Raw genomic sequence first — 16,822 nt, forward strand, 5'->3', positions numbered from 1 at the left:
ACCTGATAAGGAGAACTTCACTTTATATTTTTATAACCCTGTGATCACTGACTAACCTGATTACACACTAATCAATCAAGTGTGATGAATCTGTGCCGTGCTGGGTGTGGCTTCGCTCCCTCTGCTCCTCTATCCCAGTGCGTCTCTTTAAGGGCTCTACCATTGCTCACTTGTTTAAAGTTCACACGCAGCACACTTCTTTTTATAATTCCTGGTTGGTTCTCACCCCGGGGTGACCTTCCAGAGAATGGACTGAGCCAGGCGCAGGGTGCAACGCAACCTCTTGCCTTGAGCAGTACAGTATAGACCCTGGTTTGATGATTGGTGGATAGTTTGAATGGGCAGGAAATAGAATAGGGTTTTGGTCAGCTATCTGATGACCTGACTGTCTGAGAGGAACAATGAAGGTGACCTGAATACTACAGTGTAACAAGAATGTTCCTGCTCCAGTGAATACTCTGTACAGGAAAAGGTATGGACAGTATTAGTGTAATATACTGCTGTTAGATGTCTGGAATGTTCGTTTATCCATTATAGTTACAGTAAGTGATATAGGGGATAGCATGCATTGGCTATACATGGAAGGGATGGCTTCACAAATCAAACAAGGTTTTGTCATTGTTCCTGAACTACAAAGCCCCAAAGCCAAAGAGCTCTCCCCCCAAGGTGCCTTCTGTGTTACAGTATGGATATGTATCTTTCCTGTAAACCATTGGGTTGGGTCATCACTCCACATGGTGATTCATGGGAGTGCACATGTGAACCTGGATTTTTAAGGCATGGGAAGAGGGGTGGTGTATGGGGACAGAGAGACAGGGCAGTAAATATATGACATCAGTAACTTACGGTGAATGTACGATCCTCAAGAAATGTCTCAATTCAGCCAGATGGGGCTCATAAAGAAAGACAGACAGGCCTACAGAGGAAAGAAGAAGCATTGTCGTCTCTCCCTCCCTTGTTTTCTGAATCAGTCACCCATTGATCTTTTGTGCATTCTACAAATCTCCATGGTGTCTTTCTCTTTCAAACGTAAGAAAATGAGAAAGAAGACCTCTCTTATTATGTAGCTATTTTATTCACCCTTTCTTTCTTTCTTTCTTTCTTTCTTTCTTTCTTTCTTTCTTTCTTTCTTTCTTTCTTTCTTTCTTTCTTTCTTTCTTTCTTTCTTTCTTTCTTTCTTTCTTTCTTTCTTTCTTTCTTTCTTTCTTTCAAGTAACCTACAGCCACTTTCTCTGTGGTGCTCTCATGACATTTCTGTAATTAAAGCCAAATGGCATCCTTCGATTAGGCTTCCAGCTGCATGCGTTTCATTCCATATAATCAAAGTGTCCTGTTCAACTGCTCGCTGTCACGGCTATTTAAGCTATTTGTCACAACAGACACAAAATGAACAGTTATGAGCAATAAAGAATATCACTTATACAGTTTTACCCAGTTAAGCCTCCTTCAAAAGAAAACCATTTCACAAAACAATGGTATTTGTAGAAACTAGTTTCAGACCGGCAGAAACAGAAGCCACCTTTTGCAGTGTAGACTTCAGTGTGTGCAGTTTTAAAGGCATGCCTATTGGGAACCACATAGAAATGAACCATGTCAACCTTATACACATTAGAGCTTAAAGTTTTCTGAGGTTGACACTTGTGGAGAAAATACAACTGAGTGTTACCTGATATGTGGTACCTCTGTGTCATAGGTTCCTCCAGATGGCTGTTTTCCCCCAACGCTGTGACCTTTAGATAGCAGGGTGACTGTGTGATCCCATGAACTCACCCCAAACTATGAACACAGCCTTGTTTCCCCGTGTTTTGACTGGGTTACACACGTGTGCCAACATTGAGCCTAACTCACATACACACATGAACTCGTCCAGTGACCCTTTGGTGTACCCATCAATTCTATGATTTCTCTATAGGCTTACTGTTATGTCTTTACATAGTGAAACAAGTGCCAACATCAAGCCCTGTGATTGGGAATAGAGATGGCAGCTTCCTCAGCTCCCCTGGGAGATCTCACTATACTGTAAATCCCACAAAGACGGCCGCCTCTCAGTTAGTCTGGACGCTGCTGTCAGAGATAATGAGCTGTGTGTTGATGATGGTGGAGGATGGTACAGACTGGCCCTACACTTATTCTATAGTGTCTAAGAGGCATTGCCCATGATCTAGGGTTGGGTTTTATGTGGTGCTTGGGTCTAGGGTTTTTGTGGTGGATCTGGGGATATTTGTTTTTTTCGTCATAAATGTCAATGAAACTCTCAGACAAGAGGGAGAGGGAGGCATCTCTTTGCCTTATTGTTCACCGGTAATCTATCATTCCCTTGGTCTTGGTTATCAAGTATATAAATGAACATAGATAGACAATACTGACTCTACATCACAGAGACCCCCACCCCCTCCTCTCTCTTTTCTCCTATTAACAAAACAGAAATGTTCTCACCCACATACTGTAGATCTGGGCCTAGATTCAATCAGATCAAGCGTTTAACCGGCAATAGCAGACACCCGCATAGCGGATGTTTTGGTGGTGTCATTGGTGGAACTGTGTTGGAGCGTCCAATCGGTGATCAGCTGCTCTTGCGATCATTGTCACGAAGCCACACCCGCCCAACTTGTGTTAGAAGTTCAGAATTAGAAAGTGTACGCTATATAGAAATAATTATGCTCAAATGATCAAATCATTAAACTAAATAATGAGGATTTCTATCATCCTAATCAAGGTGTAGATTACATCTCACATTCCAGTTTTTGAACTTGTAAACAGGGCTGCATGAGATTTCTGTTAATGCGACTCCGTGCAGCCAATGGCAATGTCCGCTTTAGGTATAATGCCAGGAGCTGGTTGTGGATTTGACAGCTCTAACACAGTTCCACCTCCAACACCGTCAAAACAACCACTATGCGGATGTCGGCTAAAGCAGATCTGATTGAATAGAGCCTCTGAATACCATAATAAGAAGGATGTCTCTAACGGATGAAAGAGGTTTCTTTTAAGAATCACAAAATGGGCAAAGAAAACTGAAATATCTTCTATTTCTATGAGTGCATGTGTCTACAGCATGATTAGGTAAATATTGCCTTTTCCAATAGTTGTCCTTAGAGATTTACAGTTATAGGAAAGCATATCATATCCATTTGTTCTGGAGGGGACATGAAGGAGTCAAATCATTTGCAGGGCAAAAGTTATCCCATTTTTGGATGCAAGTCCTGAAACAGTCTCCGTTTCTTTATTTTGGCCTTTCGAAAATAGGCTATGAAATGAATCTCATTTCTTCACAACGCCACTGTCTTTTGTGTGATTATTTCCACCAGTTAGTCAGTACATGGGATGGTTGTGGGGGCATTGGATGTAGTGGGGGAGTTCTCTCAGTCTGACACCAATACAATCCCGTAACGCCAGGACAATCCCGTATCCCGGAGAAAGGAGGCCAAAACACTTCAGCTCGGATTTAGCTCCATCGTTAAACTATTCTGAAGTAATTATGAGGCACTAAATGAAGAGTGGGATTGCCCTATCGCCAGTGGAGCAAAAAGTCACTCCACATGAAGGTGATTTTAAGAGACACAAGGGCCTCTGTGCCATGGCTACAGGGCTGAGGGGTCTCCAAGCGGACCTCACACACACACATGCACACACACTAGCACACACACACACACACACACAATAAGGGGTAATGGTCTGCAAGAGGACCGCACACATTTACACTTACACACACACACACATACACACACACATACACTTGCTCCACCCCGTTTCTCTCTATCTCTAAGCAGCAATAAGCATACAAAAATATGTTTTATTGTCACATACACTGGATAAGTGCAGTAAAATGTGTTGTTTTATAGGGTTAGCCATAATAGTCCGGCGCCCCTCTGACAAATTAGGGTTAAGTTCCTTGCTCAAGGGCACATTGACAGATTTTTCACCATGTTGGCTCAGGTTCATTTCCTCTGCAGTTCTAAAGCATGATGATTTAGTGTCACATTGAGTACTCAGGGTTCATCCTTCACTTTGAACACTGTTATTATACACATCCATCCACTGTTGTCCAAACAGGCAAATCAATCTTTCCATCCTCTCCATCATCTGCATACATTTCCTGCACTGCAGGAAATGCAGATGAGCTTTGTGATTTAGATAAATTCACTGAAAACCCACACTAACACATGGTGATATTAACAGTATTGCACTTTTCATGTAGCCTACTATTGGCCAGCTAATATAATATCCTGTGAGCACTTCTCTAGTTTAACATCATCACTTAGAAATGTCTTGTTTCCCCCAAAAGAGTAGCGTAGCCAGCTCTGCCACGGCCCTGTGGAGTCAGACAGGTCCAGGTCCAGACTATCAGACAGATGTGTTTCATTTGGCTTTATCTGCTGACACATCCTGTCTGCGTCGCATGCGAGGACAGCATTATACTCCCACCGGCACCGAGCTAGTGCAGAGCCAGAGTCAAAGTCACTGACTGAAACCTGAACCTGAACGTTCCTCTCCTCTCCCCCGCCTCACACCGCAGTCAACTGGCATTATTTCACTTTTGTCATACCCAATAAGAACATTTTTAACTTCTAAACACACTCCAAAGGGTCACTTTTAAAGCTTTTCTTTCTGTTTTGAACAGACCCCAGTTTCCTCATATTATACAAATGCCTTCTCCGAATGGCATGCTTTGAGTTCCACTGTAAAACTGTGAAAATGGAAAAACAAGTGATATTTCACTGTTAATGTTCCATAGGAAATTGACCGTCGTCACGGATATTCATATTGGTGCAGTACTTTAGCCTTATGGGAAACAGCAGTCAATACTGTGGCTAAACTCCTCCAGAGAGAGAGGGAGCTGTGTATAACTCCAGTACACATCAGTCATTGTTTGGTTGCTTCACATTTTTCTATCCCAATATATTCTTCATAAACCCTGAATTACCCTCCACTTCTCCCCTTTCTATACTTCTTCTTTTTCAAAAAGGTAGAGGGCTGAAAGGGAAAATGGGTTGCAGTAAAAAGGGGGGCACCTCGCATACGGTGACCTGTGTGTGTGTTGTTGTGATGGGGGTTATCCCAGAATTCTCTGATGGGTCAATGGGGCAGTGACCTGCCACACAAACACATACGCCTTCCCTGCTGGTCACTCATGAATATGGCGCTAATTAAATTCACTGAAGACAAACAAGTGTTAATTGGGAGGATAGCGATGACCACAGCCAACAAAACAGACGCCAGCCTTCAAAAGGGAGGCTTCTGGCTCAGTGCAGGCCTGTTCCTCCCAGCAGGAGGGGGCTGTGGGGGGCTGAGGGGATCTGTGGGGGTCTGGAGAGGGGGGGCTTTTCCGTCTTTTGTGCTTCTTTTCTTTGTATTGGGAGGAAGCAATAAAGCAATAAAAGCCTTGGCTTTTCTTCTCTGCACTGGCTCCCCCTGTGCCGCAGTGTGAAACACAGGGCCCAGTGACAGATCCATAACCACTAACGAGAGCTAGGCCTGGACACATTGTGTGTGTGTGTGTGTGTGTGTGTGTGTGTGTGTGTGTGTGTGTGTGTGTGTGTGTGTGTGTGTGTGTGTGTGTGTGTGTGTACTGTACACATGCGTGTGTGGGTATCCCTTGATTATGTGACTGAAAGCAATTTCTCTGCGGTAGGGCAGAGCACGCAACGCAATAAGATGCACTGTCTGATCATGGCCAGCAGTGTGCATCTGAAACTCTCTCTCATGCACTCTTATACAGTATGTTTTTGTTTTGAGTTTTGCGATATTCTGTTTTGAGTCATTTCAGGATAATATGAGCACGAGTTAATATAAATTAATTCAATATTCACCAGAAACTCATCAGCCTTCCTTCCAATTATTCTGGAAGTCATGTGAATGCATACAGGTATGACCCTGAAAATGGAAGAGGATTGAACAACCCTAGAATTTCACAATACCTTATGGTTATTACTGTTAATGCCTTTTATTGCATTCATATTCTCTCTATGCTGTGATAAATATGCTATAAATATTTAAGAAGTTATAAAGGCACATTTGTTTACAATCATCTGGTTTCCCCACATAGATTATTTTCCCTTCATTAATATGGCTTCACCATAGCTTTTGAGGATACTTCAAAACCCTTAGACTTGGAAAACAGACACCACTGTAGGTAGCTACTATTCATTATTTATTGTTTCCTCTATTAGTTTCCATGTAATCTCTCCTTTCCACTCCAGCCCATGCTCCAATAAGACATTTGGCCTCAGGGTAGAGGATTAGAGGAAGAGGAAGAGGAAGAGGAGGGAGGAGGGGGGGTGATAACAGGACACGTATCGGCATAGTCTCTCACTCCACTCCTCTGGCCAATAGAGACTGAGCAGGCCAGCGATCAGAGGTCAGGGGCTGCACATTAGTCAGGCATATGTGGTGGCTGTTACTGATCCAGGGTTGGGGTAGTGGTGGCTACTGGATGGAACATTGGACTGCTAAGATGGGCTAAGATCTGAGTAAGTGTTACAGTGGGCAACAGAAGCTTGGTTGCAGTAATGCACCCACTCCTGTTATGATGCTGATCCTTATTTTCCTGCGATGCTGTTCATACAGCACATGCCTTTGAACCTGAGTGTGATGGGTGAGCGTAGAGAGCCTTAGAACCTGGGACCTGTGTACAAACGGAGGAAAGATGCTCTGCTACTTTTCTCTCTCCTCTGGGAGACACGACACGGCAGCACTCTATCACCCCCAGTGTGACCCTGGACCGTGGCAGGAGTTCAAAGATATGTGCAGCCTCCCCATCACCCTAAGAATCTCTCCCATCACCCCGCCTCCACCTCCCGCCTCCCGCACTGGCATCTGTCTTATTTCCATATATCAGAGGTGAATGTTGGTCGTAAAGGGGAGTGTGCATCCACTTCCACCATTAAATAAGATTCAGGTGCGGCTGCCTCTCCTGCTCTCCATAGGCATCCTGTGAGTAATAGATACCATCTCTCTCTCTCTCTCTCTCTCTCTCTCTCTCTCTCTCTCTCTCTCTCTCTCTCTCTCTCTCTCTCTCTCTCTCTCTCTCTCTCTCTCTCTCTCTCTCTCTCTCTCTCTCTCTCTCTCTCTCTCTCTCTCTCTCTCTCTCAATTCAATTCAATTTCAATTTCAATTTAAGGGCTTTATTGGCATGGGAAACGTATGTTAACTTTGCCAAATCAAGTGAAGTAGATAGTAAACAAAAGTGAAATAAATCATAAATATTGACAGTAAACATTACACTCAGAAGTTCCAAAAGAATAAAGACATTTCAAATGTCATAATATGTATATATACAGTGTTGTAACGATGTGCAAATAGTTAAAGTACAAATGGGAAAATAAATGAATATAAATATGGGTTTGTTCTTCATTGGTTGCCCTTTTCTTGTGGCAACAGGTCACAAATATTGCTGCTGTGATGGCACACTGTGGTTTTTCACCCAGTAGATAAGGGAGTTTATCAAAATTGGGTTTGTTTTTGAATTCTTTGTGGATCTCTGCAATCTGAGGAAAATATGTCTCTAATATGGTCATACATTTGGCAGGAGGTTAGGAAGTGCAGCTCAGTTTCCACCTCATTTTTTGGGCAGTGTGCACATAGCCTGTCTTCTCTTGAGAGCGAGGTCTGCCTACGGCGATTGCCCTCGCCAATTCATTGATATAAATGTTGAAGAGGGTGGGGCTTAAACTGCATCCCTGTCTCACCCCACGGCCCTCGCTCTCTCTCTCTCTCTCTCTCTCTCTCTCTCTCTCTCTCTCTCTCTCTCTCTCTCTCTCTCTCTCTCTCTCTCTCTCTCTCTCTCTCTCTCTCTCTCTCTCTCTCTGTCTCTCTTTCTCTCTTTGTCTCTCTCTGCCCTTTCTTATCTGCAGTCTGTAGACACACACACACACACACACACACACACACACACACACATACTGCACTTCCCTTCAGTTATCTGCAGTCTGGAGGTACTCTAATGTACCACCCCAATCCTTCTCTAGTCTTGAGAGGCTCATCCACACATGATGCTCTCTTCAGAACATTGTTGAATTAGCTTGATCTTTCATTTAATTAATTTGTGTAGTAATAAATATAGTCTACACCAGGGCTCTCCAACCCTGTTCCTGGAGAGCTACTGTCCTGTAGGTTTTAGCTCCAACCCTAATCTAGCACACCTGATTCTAATAATTAGCTGGTTGATAAGATGAATCAGGTTAGTTTCAACTGGGGTTGGAGTGAAAACCTACAGGATAGCTCTACAGGGTAGCTCTCCAGGAACAAGGTTGGAGAGTCCTGGTCTATACAGTCCTTTTGTGATCAAGGAGAATGAGAAGATGGACTACATCTTTTAGGTGCATCGTGAAGACAGAATGGAATCTCTTACTGTATGTTGCCTGGGTTGTCTTTGGGTGCAGTCCTCAGATCAGGCTGGTCTGTTGATCACACTCCCTTGGCCTGACCCACACTGAGTGCTAAATATCTTCAACACATGGCTTTACTGGCTCTTCCGTAACACAGGAACGGTTTTCACATCTTTCTGGGAGGATGACGGTGTCTGAGAGAGGATTTATGTGGAAGGGAGGCCTGTAACAGTTGCAGAGATGGAGAAACTGTTGACCCTGTGATTTAGTGTGGAGAGAGAGGGTGAGAGATAGAGAGACAGAGAGAGACAGAGAGACGGAGAGAGACAGAGAGAGACAGAGAGACAGTGAGACAGCGAGACAGAAAGAGCGAGAGACAGCGAGACAGCGAGACAGAGAGACAGAGAGAGCGAGAGACAGAGAGAGAGAGACAGTTAGAGACAGAGAGAGACAGAGACAGAGAGAGACAGAGAGACAGAGAGACAGCGAGACAGAGATGGAGACAGAAAATGCTCCTTCAATTCTCTGGAATGCATCAACAGGTCACGCTCTTCAAAAGAACAAACAGAGATTAAGAGAACAAACAAATCAGTACTCCAGCAGAACGTCTGAGGCTCAGCAGTGGAGATTACTGGAAGAGCCAAAATATTTGCAGCGCTAATTATGCTTATTTCTCTGAATGATGGAGGTTGTGTGGAGAAGACACTGCTAATTAGCCTGGGGCTGCATTGCCCCAGGGACCATACTTTAGCTTTTAATTACAGTCATCAAAATATAGTTATCTCGTTCTGTGTGTGTGTACCAGTGAAAAAGTATGCTAACCTTAGTGTGTACAAGGTTAGGGTTAGGATATTAATTTGATCACCCTGTTGCAGGAGAACTTTACTGCAATGCAGGACATTTAAAACTTGTAGTGTATTTCAGGTTTAAAAAGGCTTCCACTTTGACATTTGAGACTTGATTTTCCCTTGTTTCAACCCCTACAAAAATGTCCAATAATTATAATCCACATAATAATTCACATTCCCTATTGCTGCAAGATTATTTTCCTGCTGTAGCAAACTGGCTCAAATGAAGATCCTACATCTGTAGTATTGTAGGACCTGAGCCACAGGAATAGACTGGATATAGAGAGACGGCATGTTAGAACTTACAGTAATAGAAGGTTCCATCTGAATCAAAGGCTGGAAAGAGACGCCACTAATTTAGTCTCTTGAGCTCAGATGGAACTCATGCTTTCCCTCTACTTTCCTCATCATCATTCCTTCATCACCCATCTAGTACGTGCTCGAACCTAGAGAATGACGATATGGATTTTTTAGGGCCGATAACGATTTTGGGGGGTTAAGGAGGTCGATGGCCGATATTTTAGGCCGATATTCAATATCATTAAATTATAAAATGTTGATGACAACATTTCCAAGAGACAGCCATGTCTGCATTAATGCAGAAATGGTTTAAATCATTAAATTGGTAGAGCATGGCGCTTGTAACGCCAGAGTAGTGGGTTCGATCCCCGGGACCACCCATACGTAAAAATGTATGCACACATGACTGTAAGTCACTTTGGATAAAAGCGTCTGCTAAATGGCATATTATTATTATTATTATTTATATTATAAATCAAACAATTAATACCATCATATAATAGGCATATGCATTACTCTTACTGAATTTCCACGTGGGCGAGGATATTGGAAATTTAATCAAAGCCTATTGGATGATAATTTATTTATAATTAGAACAAAGGAATTTATAACTGACTTTTTCCAACATAACATAGGTACAGCGAATCCCCTTATTGTATGGGACACCTTTAAATGTGCCTTTAGAGGCCATGCAATTCAGTACTCATCTCGAAAACAAAAGCAATTTAGGTCAAAATAGTTTATACTAAGAAAGGAAATAGAAAGTCTAACAGAACAGATAGATGGCAATAAAAACTGTAACATAGAGGCTCAGAATAAATTAGAGGAAAAACAAAAAGAAATGGAGAAACTTATTCAAGAAAGATCAAGTGTAATATATTATAAAAATAAAGCAAACTGGATGGAATATGGGGAAAAATGCACAAAATTATTTTTTAATCTTCAACATATTAATGCTACCAAAAATAACTTAATGAAACTGGTTACAATTGACGGAGTCACCCATAATTCACCAAATTATATTTTGAAGGAAGAAACAAAGTACTTTAAGCAAATGTTTTCTTTTCAGTCGCCTCCATCTCCTCTAACTGAAGCTAATTGTAGAGATTTTTTTCTATTGATAATGTCAAATTAACAGCCACACAGAAAGACTCATGTGAAGGTGAAATTACAGAGGAGGAACTTCTGGATGCAATTAAAGACTTTAAGTCTGGGAAAACTCCAGGGTTGGATGGCATACCAGTCGAGGTATACCAAACCTTTTTTGATATACTAAGAGGACCGTTATTAGCATGTTTTAACCACTCCTATGTAAATGGTAGATTATCTGACACTCAAGAAGAAGGTCTGATCTCATTATTACTGAAACAGGATACAAGTGGAAAATATAAAGATCCAGTCCATTTACAAAATTGGAGGCCCCTTACACTTCAGTGTTGTGATGCAAAAATCCTAGCAAAATGTATAGCGCATAGAATTAAAAAGGTATTGTCGGATATTATTCATTCTAATCAGACAGGTTTTTTACATGGAAGATACATTGGAGATAATATAAGGCAAGTATTGGAAACAATAGAACACTATGGAAAATATAGGAAACCAGGCCTGCTATTCATAGCAGACTTCGAAAAGGCATTTGATAACATTCGACTGGGGTTTATATATAAATGCCTGGAGCATTTCAATTTTGGAGAATCTCTTATAAAATGGGTCAGAATCATGTATAGTAACCCTAGGTGTAAAATAGTAAATAATGGCTATTTCTCAGAAAGTTTTAAACTGTCAAGAGGAGTGAAACAAGGTTGTCCACTATCGGCATATCTATTTATTGTGGCCATCGAGATGTTAGCTATTAAAATCAGATCCAATAATAATATCAGAGGATTAGAAATACAGGGCTTAAAAACAAAGTTGTCATTGTACGCTGATGATTCATGTTTTCTTTTAAATACACAACTAGAATCCCTCCACAGCCTCATAGAGGATCTAGATACATTTTCTAACCTCTCTGGATTACAACCAAATTATGACAAATGTACTATATTACGTATTGGATCACTAAAAAATACAATTTTTACATTACCATGTAGTTTACCAATAAAATGGTCTGATGGTGATGTGGATATACTCGGAATACATATCCCAAAGGAAATAAATGATCTCACTTCAATACATTTTTATAGAAAGTTAGCAAAAATAGATAAGATCTTACTACCATGGAAAGGAAAATACCTGTCAATTTGTGGAAAAATCACCCTGATTAACTCGTTAGTATTATCCCAGTTTACCTATTTGCTTATGGTCTTGCCTACGCCTAGCGAACAGTTTTTTAAATTATATGAGAAAAAAATATTCAATTTTATTTGGAACGGCAAGCCAGACAAAATTAAAAGGGCATATTTATATAATGAATATGAATTCAGAGGACAGAAATGATTAAATATTAAAGCATTAGACCTATCACTAAAAGCTTCAGTCATACAAAAGTTATACTTAAACCCGAACTGGTTCTCAAGCAAATTAGTAAAATTGTCTCACCCAATGTTCAAGAAAGGCCTTTTTCCCTTTATTCAGATTACAACAACTCATTTGCAGTTATTTGAAAAGGAAATCATCTCCCAAATATCACTATTTCTAAAACAAGCCATAGAAAGTTGGTTGCAATTTCAATTTAATCCTCCAGAAACGACAGAACAAACAATGCAACAAAAATTGTGGTTAAATTCAAATATACTAATTGACAAAAAACCTTAATTTTTTGACAGAATGTTTAAAAAAGGTATAATCTTCGTAAATTATATCATTGGTAGGACTGGTGGAGTTATGTCGCACATGCAGCTAACAAAAACATATGGAAATGTCTGCTCTACCCAAAATTACAACCAAATAATTGCAGCCTTACCACAAAAGTGGAAGAGGAAAGTGGAAGGGGGAGAAAGTAAGGAACTTGTCTGTCGGCCTTGCATTAAAGAACATAATTGGTTAAGGAAAAATGTGATAAATAAAAAAGTATATCAGTTTCACTTAAGGACCAAAGGATTGACAGCCGTCCCATATAGATTGCAAAATAGTTGGGAAGAGATCTTTGACGTACCGATCCCATGGCATAGTGTTTATGAACTGACACGCAAAACGACACCAGATTCAAAAATTAGAATCTTTCAATTTAAATTATTATATAAAATTCTTGCTACCAATAGAATGTTATTTATATTGGGAATACAATCTTCCCAGCTCTGCAGATTTTGCTGTGAAGAGACAGAATCATTAGATCATTTGTTTTGGTTCTGTCCATTTGTAGCTTGTTTTTGGACACAGGTCCAGGAATGGCTAAAGGATTGCAATATTTACCTGGAGCTAACCTTGCAGATAGCATTACTGGGTGATCTGAAAAGTCATAGTCAATCAATCAATAATATAATAATACTTTTAGCAAAAATGTTTATTTTTAATTCACAATCTGTAGAAGCAATGAGAATAGAAAGGTTCAGAACTTTTGTAAAACATCACAGTACGGTTGAAATATATATGGCAAATAGAAATCCTATATGGATGGTGTTAAGAGATAGATGGGAGGTATTGAATAGAGTTGAAGGATGGGACTAATAACAAATAACAACAAATAATAACAAAGATAGCTAATAATGTAAGTATACTGTGTCCATAATAAGTATATAGGTTGTATGTTGGGAGCTTTTGGGAAAGAGCACAGTTAGAAAGATATGGCATATAGAAGCAAACCGGATGGACATCATGAAAATGATCGGAGAGGTTGAGAGTAGAAGAAGTTCAGGAGAGCTACAGCTACAGCTGCCTCTGATTGGGTACCACACCGGCCAACATAGATCTACACATAATAGACCTACAACATAGAATATATATAACAAAGAATATACACACCCTGACTCAACATATAAGAGTCCCCTGAGTCAGGGCGTGACAGAATGAATGACTGAAATCTGCCCATAGTTTGAGAAATGAGAATGTTCACAGACGTGCTGATCTACAGCTTTCTTGGTCCATAAACATGCAGAAAGATACTTAGTAGCTAAACCTTTCCCCAACCTTTATTTAGGCATTTTAAAACACTCCCTATTTATGACAGTAATCTGATCTGACTATCAACTGTCAATTTACAGATATGATTGTGGCTGGTCAGATTAGCACACCAGTAAATAGCTAACGTTACACCGCAAGTCAGATAGCTCGTTGCCAAAAATGGTGCATGTTCAAAATGATAACCAGCTCCTATCTGATATCTTAGCACCAAGTTTATATAGCCAGCTAGCTAGCATAGTGGCTAACATAGCTAGCTAGCTAACACCACAGATGAGAGGGTTAGTTATCGTAATCTTTGCCAACAGGTCACATAGCTATCTGCTTAGCTAACTTGCTTATTGCATGCAAGTCCAGGCACGTCGACATAAGCCTTATTATTAGTGAATTAACAAAACTAATATTTGCAACAGGAGTTCGATTTTGGTCACTGTGTCAATTCATCCATTTCTCAATACTGTACCTTTCTGTTGGAGAATGAGCTAGCTTGCTACTGCTGGTTTTCCCAGCTAGACATTCCTTGGCATTGTGCCATGCTCGTGGCTCAGGAGTTGAGTGGAGGCTGGCATAGCAGCTTTGTAATGTAAAGCCGATAGACATGACCGATAGCCGATAGACTAGAAAAGGCCAATATCTACACAATATATTAGCTCGGACGATTATCGGTTGTTCTCTAGTCGGACCCCTCTTTGCCTCCAGAACAGCCTGAATTTTTCGGGACATGGAAACGTTGCTCAATTGGTATCAAGGGACCTAATGTGTTCCAGGAAAAGTGTTGGTGATCGTGTGCCCACTGGAGCCGCTTCTTCTTGTTTTTAGCTGATAGGAGTGGAACCCAGTGTGGTCGTCTGCTGCAATAGTCCATCTGTGACAAGGATCGACGAATTCTGCGTTCCGAGGTTCTGCACACCACTGTTGTACTGTGTCATTATTTGCATGTTTGTGGCCCACCTGTTAGCTTGCATGATTCTTGCCATTCTCCTTTGACCTCTCATCAACAAGCTATTTTTGCCCACATGACTGCCGCTGACTGGCTATTTTTAGTTTGTCGCACCATTCTCGATAAACCCAAGACACTGTCATGCGTGAAAATCCTGTAGGCCGGCCGTTTCTGAGAAACTGGAACCGGCGCGCCTGGCACCGACGATCATACCAGACTCAAAGTCACTTAGGTCACTCGTTTTGCCCATTCAAACGTTCAATTGAACAGTAACTGAATGCCTCGATGCCTGTCTGCCTCTTCATATAGCAAACCATGGCCAAGTGACTCACTGTCTGTAGGTGCAAACCATTTTCGTGAACAGGGTGATGTACCTAATAAATTGTCTGGGTTGTATATTAGAACTACCGAGACGGCAGCCATATTAACCATCTGGCCGCGGCACAGCACCAGCAGGAACGGTGTTCTCTCTCTTCACAGTCAACCACACAGGTGCAGACATTTTATTCTGGAAGTGAGAGTTAGAAAAACCTTCCCATTATGGAACTGTTTGTTGCTAATATACGTTCACGCTGCGTCTTAATGAAAAACATGGCTGTGTAGCTTTGTTCCTGCCCCAACATGGTTAGAGGGAGTCAATGTTGAATTGCCTTTGATACACTCATAAAAGCTGCTGGCTGTTGTGATTTATCGCGCTTGTTAGGCGGTGATATGAGTATAGATATGGAAAGGGCCGACGTTTCAGTATATGACACGGCTTTCTAAAAATAACAGTCCCTCATCAAACCTTGAGCGCAGGCCATAACTCAAAAAGCATGTAACCAATTACAGTCCACTCCCTGTATTTCAGATTTCTAACTAATAAATCATCTCTAATATTGTAGTGATGACGGTGAGCTGGAAGGCTGTGCGGTGTCAATTTGCCACCCGCCGTCCTCTTGCTACACCAAAACATCTCTGAAATGCTTTGAACACAACCTGGCCATGTTTAATCACCGGTGCTGAAAGACGGACATCAGGAAAATGGAGTGAGGTGATCACAACTCAGGTGATTTTACGCATCGAAGCATTTGACGTGGTGATGGACTCGAAATGACTCAGGGGCTCCATGTCCTAATGGGGCTGTGGTTACCTTGTGTGTGTGTGTGTGTGTGTGTGTGTGTGTGTGTGCCCTATGATAAGGGAAGTGTATTCCATCATGGCTGTAGTGGAGAGAGGGCTCACAGGAGCCCCTGTCAGTGTGGAGTCATTGCCTGCTACCAAATATGGTAATCTGGGAGAGGCTTGACCTTCTGTACTGTGCATTAAGGAAGACTGGCTGTGGTACTTGTCAGTTGAAACTTACTCTAAAATGTAAGAGACCTGTTGTATCATAGACCTGACCCTAACCCTCACCCTAACCCTAGCTTCATGTCCACATCCCGGCTCAACCCTAATCCAACCCTAACCCTAACCCTATGAACAATGTTTTTTGGGGGCCAAACAGGTAACAGCCCACAAGGCTTGTAGACTAAACACTAAAGTAATCTCGTGCTGCCCAAGGCAGGAGAGAGGGCATTCAGTGTTGACCCGCTGGCATCTGCAGACTCAGGTGTGAGGGGTGACATTGCCCTGCGTCAAACAGACATAAGGGAAAAGTGCACAGGGGAAACTGTGATGGCATGGCAGCACACATAGCTGTGTTGGGGCGGTGAAATAAAACTCTCCCCCTGCCCAGGCCATGTGTTTGACGTGAAACATTCCAGAAGCGTTCAATTATTCCTTAACGAAACCCAATCCGTCCCCCTTCTTTCCCGGTGCTCGCTCCGGTTCGGTCGGGTTTGATCATGCCACCGCAGTTCAAAGTTGTCCTCCATGAAAGGCTGCTGTTTTTCCCCTGTTTACTTCTTGCATTACAGGTAAATGTCCATAATAATGTATGTCTCCTGGTTTGGGAGCAGAACATCTTTGATGAATGAACCACCCATATGAAAGGGGACCAGGAAGTGTTTCTGAGGAGCTCAGCTTATTCATCAAAGACCCTCCACGCTCCACCAGAACCATAACATCAGTTACCACCCTCAAATACACAGCAAAGACTTCTGGAGGATCCTCCACTGGAGCCTCACTAGAACACCTGAAAGACCTGAAAGGGCACATACTGCTGGGAAATTCCCTACCCAGAGGCATATCACAGAGGCATGGCATGCAGAGAAGGTCTGTTGCTCTCAGAGCTCAGAGACTACTATGTAGCATGTAATTACCTGACTTAGATATATCCTTTACTGTATCTCAGACCTCACAAATCAAAGTCAATACTAAAAGTTGAGAAAATGAGACTAATCCTCAGCAATAAGTAAAGGAAGTATTAT

The sequence above is a fragment of the Coregonus lavaretus genome (assembly GCF_964263955.1).
Source record: "Coregonus lavaretus genome assembly, chromosome: 21".
Lineage (NCBI taxonomy): Eukaryota > Metazoa > Chordata > Actinopteri > Salmoniformes > Salmonidae > Coregonus > Coregonus lavaretus.